This window comes from Bos mutus, chromosome 3 (genome assembly GCF_027580195.1).
Source record: "Bos mutus isolate GX-2022 chromosome 3, NWIPB_WYAK_1.1, whole genome shotgun sequence".
Taxonomy (NCBI): Eukaryota; Metazoa; Chordata; class Mammalia; order Artiodactyla; family Bovidae; genus Bos; species Bos mutus.
Genome location: NC_091619.1, coordinates 85,112,059 through 85,122,091, shown reverse-complemented (window position 1 = coordinate 85,122,091; position 10,033 = coordinate 85,112,059). Strand labels below are relative to the sequence as shown.

At 45.4% G+C, this 10,033-nt stretch overlaps 1 non-coding gene across 1 annotated transcript; it reads right to left on the bottom strand.

The window, feature by feature from the left end:
• Positions 1-9,176: 9,176 nt before the first annotated feature.
• On the bottom strand, positions 9,177-9,249 carry TRNAG-CCC (transfer RNA glycine (anticodon CCC)). The gene has a single exon. It is a non-coding gene; the product is annotated as a tRNA-Gly (tRNA).
• Positions 9,250-10,033: the final 784 nt, after the last annotated feature.

Here is a 10,033-nt window from a genome sequence, read left to right as displayed (position 1 = left end):
CTGAGTCTCTGCAAAGACAGCTCCATCTGTGTGGGTGGTGCATCTGAATGGATGTGGCTTGCCTGAGACTCTTGGAGCAGAGACCCAGCCCCTGACTCACACTGAGCTGTTCCCCATCCGGCTGAGGCTGGCCCTGGAGTGGCCCCCTCTGCCTCAGAACCAAACCTGGCACCGTCTTCTTGGCACAGACCTCCAGCTGCAGCTTTTGGACTCCCAGCTACAGTATTACTCACTCACTGATTCTTCCTCTGGCATCTGCCAGGATCCAGGAAGAGGGTTATGTAGCCTCTCTTTCTAACTCAGCTTTTTCCCTGCCTTCTTTATTATTGGTTGAACGGTGGGAGCCAAAGCTGAATTTCTCCCCCATTTCCTCCAAGAGCAGTATCCGGCAGGAATCAGCTTTACACTTGAGAGGCTCAGGAGAAGTCAACAACCAGTGCTGGCTCTTGGCCTCCAGAGGAAGAGTTAGTCACTTGGTTACCGCTGGCTGAAATTGATCGGGAATGTCACGCGGAGGAAATGCACTTCTTATGAGCTTAGTAGAGCATGGTCTTCATGCAAAAATGCCCTTTTCAGTGCACAGAGAAAGTGGCAAGCTGATTTCCTCTCGTGGGAGTTCTGACTCTAGTTTCCTAGGTGCTGCCATGAAAGATTTCTTTCTACTCACTGCACAGAAGTTTTGGGAGGCATGTGACAAAAATGTGGAGTTGGGAAAAGGAAAATGAGATGTTTTAACACCTTGTCTCATTTTATCCCCACATAGCCTATGATCATTATCCCCATTTTTCAAGCAAAGTAGGGTCTAAATTTGTCCTTGCCTGTCCAAGGTCACATAATTAGTAACTGGCAGAGCTAACATATGGACCCAAGTCTGTCCAATGCCAAAGCCACAGCAGGAAAAGCGGCTCTTCATCTCTGTCTCTCCCTGTGTCTCCTCTTTTCCTCTCTTTTCTATTTGTCACCTCCTCTTACGCCCACCTTCCAAAAAGTCAGAGATTTTCCAAACGATTACCTAAGACAGCACACTGCCTTGCATGCAGTAGGTTCTCAATAAGTACACATTGAATCTGAATTGCTGTGCCATGCTTTTTAAGTATGTTTGCATTTTCTAAAAGTATTCCTGGAAAAGATAATACCTGACCCAAACAACTAAAAGGTGAATTTCTAGCACAGGGAATCTTTGTTCAGACATTTCTTCTACTGCCTTCTCTTCCCTTCCCTCCCTTCTTTCCTTTCTTCCTTCTTTCCTCCCTTCCCTTCCCTTCCTGTTCTTTCTTTCAAAACATTGGCACTAACCCAAGTGCTTTGTCAATATTTCCTAATTTAATCCTTATCACCACTGTATGGCTTCCCTGGTGGCTCAGATGGTAAAGAATCTGCCTGTAGCGCAGGAGACCTGGGTTTGATCCCTGGGTTGGTAAGATCCCCTGGAGAAGGGAATGGCAACCCACTCCAGTATTCTTGCCTGGAGAATTCCACAGACAGAGGAGCTGAGGAGCCTGGTGGGCTACTTTCCATGGGGTCACAAAGAGTCAGACACGACTGAGCGACTAAAACTTTCACCACTGTATGAGGTAGGTACTGTTATTTTCAGCAGCATCCCATTTTGCAAATAAGTAAGTGGGGTATGGAGAGCATGGCTTAGATTTCTGCCTAGGAACACACACCTTAAGCATCAGCATAGGGGACAGTCAGGTTCTTGAACTGCTGCCAGTGCACTCTTCTGCCTATCAACATGGGGATAACTTCCTGGAGCCACTTCCATCCCTCGTACCCACCTGACATCATACAGTTTCCAAGGTATGTTCACGTCTCATTCCATTTAATCCCCAGCATCATTTATGAAGGTCAGACCATCATCCCTGTTTGCCACAAAGGAAACTCAAGCTCTGAGAATTTAAGTGACTTGCTTAAGGTCAACAGCTGGTAAGGTGCAGAGCTTGGGAACCCAACCAATGCGTGCTCCTTTTATTTCTATGAATGAGGCTGGTGCTGGGAATTAGAGCTGAGAGAAAAGACAAAGCTTTGAACAGGGGGAAAAAAATGCTCAGTGTATTCACTTTTCTTTCTTGATAGTTGGACACAGGAAATGTGTGTGTGTGTGTGTGTGTGTGTGTGTGTAATAACCATGAAAGTGTTCCTCAGACCTTGAGGTTTTAATAAAATGTGAAAAAAATTTTACCAGCACGTTCCCTTCCCTCCTGGTTTTTGGGCTCTGCATAATTTAAGGAAATGTAATCCATGTGTCTGATTATTCATACTTCCATCATCAAAAAATATTGTTGATTCTTTGAGGAGCGTTTGATGTTCTGGAAATCATTTTTTTTTTTTTCTGAGGGTAGCAGAGAAGAGAGAAGAATTTTTTTTTAAAGCATCCTTCCTTTTTCCTACTATTTTATTTCCCTGGAAAAACATTTTATGGTATTTGAATAGGAGATGGACAAGTGGTCACTAGAATATTCTACATTTTCCTATATATGTTTCTGCGTGATGAGTTCAGGAATGTAGTTCTTGGCCTCAGGGGTCTGACATAGTGGGGAGGAGAATGAATACTTATGGAATTTCTACTCCATGAAGCTACTTTACCTTCAAGGTCTTTTGCAGTATTAATAATCCACCTGGGATGAGGTGTAATTGGGTCTATTTTATAGAAGAGGGGAATGAGGCCATAGTGTTTCCAGCTGAGATGCAAATACAGTTTTGCCTGACTCCAAAGCTGTGGTGCTCACACCCTACAGCTCCTTCAAGAGAACATAAGGGTTTTTGCCATCCAGTCAACCCATTATCAATTCCATCCACATCATCATCCTTATATCCTTAACCGATCTCTGCACCCGAGCCACGCCCTCCCTTGCTCTTGTCTAGAGGGAGTGAGAGTCAAGGTTCAAATTCAGTGTCCCTATTCATCAATATATACTGCATGCTGATTGCAGAATTTGGTGTGGGGAGGGACAGAGATGAACATGACCGTCTCCTGTCTTCTGGAGCACCGAATCAAGCAGGGACAGCCAGTGTACACCCACCACTAAGAATCCCCCCAGGATTGGGAACACTGCAGCCTAAATGCCACCTCCTCAAAGAGACCTTCCTGGGAGGAGCTCAACCTGGTGTTCTGTGACAGCCTGGGTGAGGGTGGTGGGGGGGTGGTTGGGGGGTGAGGATGGTGGGGGGGTAATGGGGTTGTGGATGAGATGGGAGGTGGGAGGGAGGTTCAAGAGGGAGTGGACATGTGTATACCTATGGTTGATTCATGTTGATGTATGGCAGAAACCAATACAGCATTGTAAAGCAATTATTCTCCAATTAAAAATAAATAAATTTTTAAAATATGGGAAGGAGAGAAGTGGATGGGGGCACAAATGAAGCAAAATTGGCCATGGACTGACCGTTGTTGAAGCTGGGTGATAGGGGGTTTTCATTATATTATTCTGTCTGCTTATTTTTATGTTTGAAATTCTTATAATAAAATAAATACTAAAACATATATATTCTGAAAAAGGAGAGAGACCTTCCCTGGCCTCCCATGTAAAAAACCCTCTACACTCTATCACTTCAATCTGTTGTAATTTGCAAAACAGCACTTTTAACAAGATGACATTTTGCTTCTTATTATACTTATTGGTTTGTTATTATCTATCTCTACTCCTCTCCCCTTCCTACTAGAAGTAGAACAGTCCCTGGCATATAGAAGGCACCCAAATATTTGTTGAAGGAAAGTTGTCTTCTTTATCACTGAATCCCTAGACCCTGAAACAGACTGGGTTTTTAATAATAACATTATTCAGGACTTATTGAGCACATTCCAAGCATTCTTTGAATGATTCTACCTGTGTTACATTGTCTGGTTCATCTCACTCAGCTTTACCAGACATCTCTGCGGTAGTTGCAGTCATTACTCCCATTTTGCAGATGAGGAAACTGAGGCACAAAACAGCTAAGATCCCACAGCTGACAAGAAGTGGGGTTGAATTACAAACACAGGCAGTCTTGATCCCAGAGCTGGAGTTCTTAACCACGATTCTAAATGTTTAATAAACACATGTATGATTGAGACAACTACAGCTAAGCAGAATGTGGAACTTAGAAGGCATTTGAAGCAATATGCTATGTGTAGAGAAGAGAATCAATGCATGGTAGCTGGCAGAATCAAACTGTTGATTAAGCTCAGTCATTGGATGGGTAGGATGTAAATGTGTGTATTCCAGAGTAGAGTCCAGAATTAGAACCACAATGAGGATGAAGGAGAGATTAAGTACAGAGAAGAGAGAGTGGAGTGGGCAGTAAGGCTGAAAAAGCCAGAGGGTCCAGAAAGTGGAGGGCTTGGTATGGGAACAGGTTACCAGGGCATGTTTCCGCACAGGGGGAGCCTCCTGTTTTAGGCTGTAATTAGCCTTGTGTTTCTTTTATTCATTTACTTGGCTGCATAGGATCTTAGTTACAGCACGCAAGGTCTTCATGTGTCTTGTGAGATCTTTCACTGCAGCATAAGGACTCTCTAGTTGTGGCATGGGGGCTTATTGCTTCTCAGCACGTGGGATCTTAGTTCCCTGACCAGGGATCAAACCTGCGTAGCCTGCGTGGCAAGGCAGACTCTTAACCAATGGACCACCAGGGAAGTCCCCAGGCTTCTGTTTCAAGTCCAGTGCAGATTGCATGTCATATCTGAATTAATTGTTCAGTCATCTCAGGAGGTCACCTTGACTGTTCCCATTGTACTCATGACCCTGTGGATGCTCGGAGACCTGGATTTCCCCAAGTTTGTGTGTGTTCAGTTGCTTCAGTTGTGTCTGACTCTTTGAGACCCCATGGACTGTAGCCTGCCAGGCTCCTCTGTCCATGGGATTCTCCAGGCAAGAATACTGGAGTGGGTAGCCATGCTTCCTCCAGGGGATCTTCCTGATCTGGGATCAGAAGTGCATCTCCTGCATTGGCAGGTGAAATCTTTGCCCACTGAGCCACCTGGAAGCCCCTTTCCCAAGTTTATTAGCTGTTAAATGGCAGAATTAGAGCTCTACCTCCTGCCTACCCAGGCTGTAAGCATTCCCACCACTGTGGGGAGAAAGAAAGGATGCCTTTTTTTTTTTTTTTTTTCCAATGCTTTCCTCAACCTCCTGAGGGAAAGGGAAAGAAATCACAACTCTCCTCTCCCTTCTCAACATTTGAGGCTGCTTCCTGGGGACAGAGTTTCTGATGTGGAGGGAGGGGTGAGAGGGTGGGCATGGTATGGTTGGCTGGGGCCTTAGTGGTGAGAGAGCCCGGTGGAGGAGGGGAAAACAAGAGGAGAGACAGCAAATTGTTTCTGGATGGAATTTTCCAGACGGGGCCTCAGTCAGAGAACAAATGTGCCTTCTGAATTTTCACTATAATTGTTATTGACCTTTACTGCAATGAGCAAAACTGCTCTCCCGTACCCCTCCGCCCCCAACCCTTTTTACCAAATTGTTTTCCCTGACTTTTCAAAAATGAAATTTGGCCGCCTAGCCCCAACTGCCGACTATGGGAAAACAAAGCAACTCCTTATGGCCCCAAATGGAGCGTTGGCAATTAATCCATTGATCTCAGTAGAAAACCCTATTGTATCAGGGCCCGCCAGGAGAAAGCTGCATCCTGCCCCTCTCCCGCCCTGCACAGAACGTTCATTGAAGTCAACCCCCAAATTGATGGCAGGATATGGCCCTAAAAGCCTCCAAATTAAAGAGGCCCAGAAAATAATGTTGGCTGGGCAGCGGAAGCCAGGGTGGAGGAGGTGGGGGAGAATGGGGGAAGGGGCTGGGCTTCCTCTGCAATCCATGGGTAGGAGCAGAGTGGCCAGGGGTAGAGTTTCTGGTTGCCCTTGACTTTTAATGCTCTTTAGCTTGCTCTGCAGCCTCAGACCCTCAGACGTCTTGTCTGCTGATTGTTTGGCTTTTTGTTGATGCTGTTGCATGTGCGATCAGTCATGTCCCACTCTTTGTGGCCCCGTGGACTGTAGCCCTCCAGGCTCCTCTGTCCATGGGATTTTCCAGGCAAGAATACTGGAGCGGGTTGCCTTTCCTTTCTCCAAGGGATCTTCCCATCCCAGGGATACAATAAGTGTCTCTTGCATTGCAGGCAGATTCTTTACCTTCTGAGCCACCAGGGGAGCAAATAAATGCTAAACAAACATTCAAAGGATGTTAAGCCTTCAATGAACACCTACAATATCAGTCTTGTCCTGTTGGTAGGTATTATCCTCATTTTACATTTGGAGAAATTGAGGCACCCTAAGATGGAATAACTTGTTTAAAGACACACAATTAAGTAGTTGATTCTGATCCAAAAGGAGTGTAAGGTCTAGGAAAACCAGGATACTTTTTGTCTTATTCAGAAATACAGCTCCAGTGTCTATAGACCTATATTCAAACTGTGTCTAGTGTGGTGCTGGACATGTAGATGGTGAGCAGGAAATATTGGTTACATAAATGAAAAAACTGTATTTTGCTCTTTTCTAGGATATGTGGGGCCCTGATTCTTCTCTGCCTGCCTCATTGCTATATTGCAATTTATCTAGTCCTTACATTTTTTCCAGTAATCTTTCTATAAGGATCTTCTGATAAATCCCCCATAAACTTCAGTTATAGGAGGGAATTGAGGTTCTTCAGACAAATAAAAAAGGTATACTTACTTTAATCTGCAAGTAAGAACTATAATAGTCTTCAAATTTCCCATTCTATCTTGGCTTCCAAGGAGTTCAGAATTGAATTTGGTGCATAATTTCATATTTTCCTTGAGTTAGATTTTGAGTAGAGTTTCTTCATGAATTCTGTGGTTTCAGTTCTTTCTCTGATTCAATTTTTGGATGTTGAGAAGACAGTCTAGTAATAATAGTGCCCACGATGTCAGTAGGACCTTATGTTGTCCAGAGCCTCCTACATGTCCAAGATCTCTACTGGGAAGCCCTATCCAAGCTCAGACTTGACTATAAGTTTCATTGTTCCTCTAGACCAGTAGTTCTCCATTTGAGGTGGGGGTAAGGGTGGGTGATTTTGCCCCTTCAGGGATGTTTGGTAACATTTGGAGGGATCTTTGGTTGTCACTGGCATTAGTGAGCAGAGACCAGGGATGCTGCTTAACCTCCTGCAGTGCACAGGATGGCCCCACAACAAAGAATCATCTAGCACCAAATGTCAATAGTGTCAAGCATTGATAAACCTTGATCTATACCTGTGAACTGTCATGAAGCATCTCATGGAAAGAACTTCTCCACTTTTTCCTCCTTTCTTGGCTGAAAGCACTCAAGGAAAGCCTTTGGCCAGGCTTCCCATATGTTCTCTTCTGAGCAGACTGTCCACCCCCATCCCCCCACCCCCAGCTTCTGTCTTGCTTACACATGAGAGGAACCCAGACAAATGAGGGCCCCATCTTATCCATCTTCTGATCTTTCATTTTTGCACAGTTTGTAGCATGGAGACTTTTCTATTTAAGGTACAAGGTGATCTCACATCTTTGGCACTGAGAGAAGAGAGATAATTTCAGAATGAAATAATTTTCTTTTTCTGATTGCCTTCAATTACACAGTCCCAAAGAGGAAGTTAATAAAAATATAGCTCCCCGGAGATCTGTACTGATAAGTTTTAGACAGAGCTTGAATACTTTTGCTGTGTTAGCATCACTGTGATGAAGGCATTCCCCGTGTCCGCTTCTGCCATCCTGTGTTCTCTTAGTTGACTGTCAGCAGCAGCAGCCCTTTGGGCCAAGGGACAATTTTACTGCCAACAAGCTAGATCCATCCTGGCACTCTCACAACCTCTAAGCTATAATTTTTCTTCCTCACATCAAGCTGTCTAGTCTAAATTCCTGGGCATCTGCCTTACTTTCCCTGCTTGACACCTCAGGTCTTCCTGGGGCAAAAGTTAGACTCGAACTCAAGCCTTATGAGCTGGAACCCTGCTGCCCATTCTCTTTTCCTTGGTGTGGGCAGAGAGAGGGAAGGGGCTGGTCCTGCTTTCCCTACTCATCCTGTACTGACTGGGTCCTTCCTGCCATGAACGATGAATGGAATGATTTCCATGGCTCCATGTAGTTACCACCCATCTGATTTTCAGCATTACTTGTGACTGTGTCCCAGTGAGGGATGGTACCTCCTTGGTACTGCTATTAGGAGAGGAGAGTTCAGGCTCACTTAATCAAGTAGACACCAATTCATTCCAGAGCATTTAACATTTTGGGCAAAAGTACTGTATGACAAGCACTATGCCCACTGTTGGGCTCACAAGATTAGTAATTTCCCATCACTTGCTCACAAAGAGAACAATTGGAAACATACAGTGCCCCTGTGTCAGTGTTGTGATTGAAGTGAGCACCGGGGATTGGTGCCTGGAGGGTACCCATCTCAGGCTGGATGTAGTCAGGGAAGCCTTCCTGGAGGAGGAGATGCCTGAGCCAGGTTTTAAAGGGCTTCTATTGGCTCAACCTGGTGGCTCAGCAGTAAAGAATCCACCTGCAATGCAGGATCTGTGGGAGATGCGGGTTTGATCCCTGGGTCAGGAAGATCCCCTGGAGCAGGGCATGGCAACCTGCTCCAGTATTCTTGCCTGAAGAATCCCATGGAGAGAGGAGCCTGGTGGCCTACAGTCCATAGGTTTGCAAAGAGTTGGCCACAACTGAAATGATTTAGCTCACCTTGGCTCAGCCAGCTCTTCTAGCCAGTCTGGTCTCCCCAGCAACTGTGTCACACTGGTTCTCTTCCTCCTCATTCTTCTCAGCAATCACTCCCAACAACATCTGTGTTACTATACTTGTGGTGGTTCTTTATTCCTAGACCGAAAAATAAATTAAAACAAGAGAGTGGTGGACCCCTTGATTTGGGGAAGCTTTCCATTGGAGATGTTATACCCCAGCCTTTGAGAAAGTTGTGGGTCTCGAAGATTCAACTTGGGGTGACTTCAAGTTGGTAGCTAACAGCTTCAAGGAGCTCACTGTTTCTTGTTAGAAGCAGCTGTGGGTGTGGGGTGGGGTGGGGCCACCACACGTGTCAACCAGCTCCAGCCCTGCACCCCATCAAAGAAACCAGCCCTGAGAGGCCAAACCAGGAGGCAAAGTGGTTTTTTTAATGTACAGGATAAAGGGACTTAAAAAAATTATTTATTTATTTATTTGGCTGCAGCCCATCTTAGTTGTGGCACATGGGATCTTTTGTTGTGGCTTGTGGTATCTAGCTCCTTGACCAGGGATTGAACCTGGGTCCCCTGCATTGGGAGTGCAGAGTCTTAGCCACTGGACCACCAGGGAAGTCCCAGGCACAGTATTTTTGGATCTTCTTGCCAGCTCTGAGAGATGGAGGTAATTGTCCCCATTGCCTGGCTGAAGAAACTGAGAGTCAGATGGGTTGACTCACTTGCTAATAAATGCGGGAGACAGGCTGCGAAAGCAGGGCTTTTCAGTTCAAATCTGCTTCCTTCACACCACCCCATTTTCTTCGCATGGCTGAGACTCCACGACTGATGAAGAGCAAAGCAGAGCCCTGCCCTAGATTCCCCTCGGGCTTGCTTTTCACCGGGTTGCTTGGGAAATGAAACAGAACCAGAACAGAGCTTATGTGTTCTGTTATGTCACACCTCTTTCTCCCAAGATCTCAAAGGCCTGGGTCCATTTATCTAGATACTCAAATTCTCAACAGCGGCGTTAGATAGATGCTGAGAGGGAAATGCTGTTTTGGAAAGAATGAAACCATTCTTGCAGTGTTTATATTCGATTCCGGAGACCTGGTTAGAAAAATATTTTTAACAAACGGAAGGAAGAGTAACTATGCACTCACAAAATGTGGGCTGCTCATCGAGGTGAACCTTTGCCCTGGGAGTCTATTCCCAGGGCAGGGCATGTGCAGCCCCAAATGGCCGTTAGAAGATGAAAGGGAATCTTTCACCATTTCCTCCCATTGTCTGAGCTTTCTCCCTGCTTTGTCACCATAACATTCTTTTTTGGAATTCCATTAACATGAAGTTTTTCCCTCCCCCAGAAACAATTAAAAAGAGGAGTTGGCAAAGCCAGCCAGGAAAGACCTGTGGCTCACTCC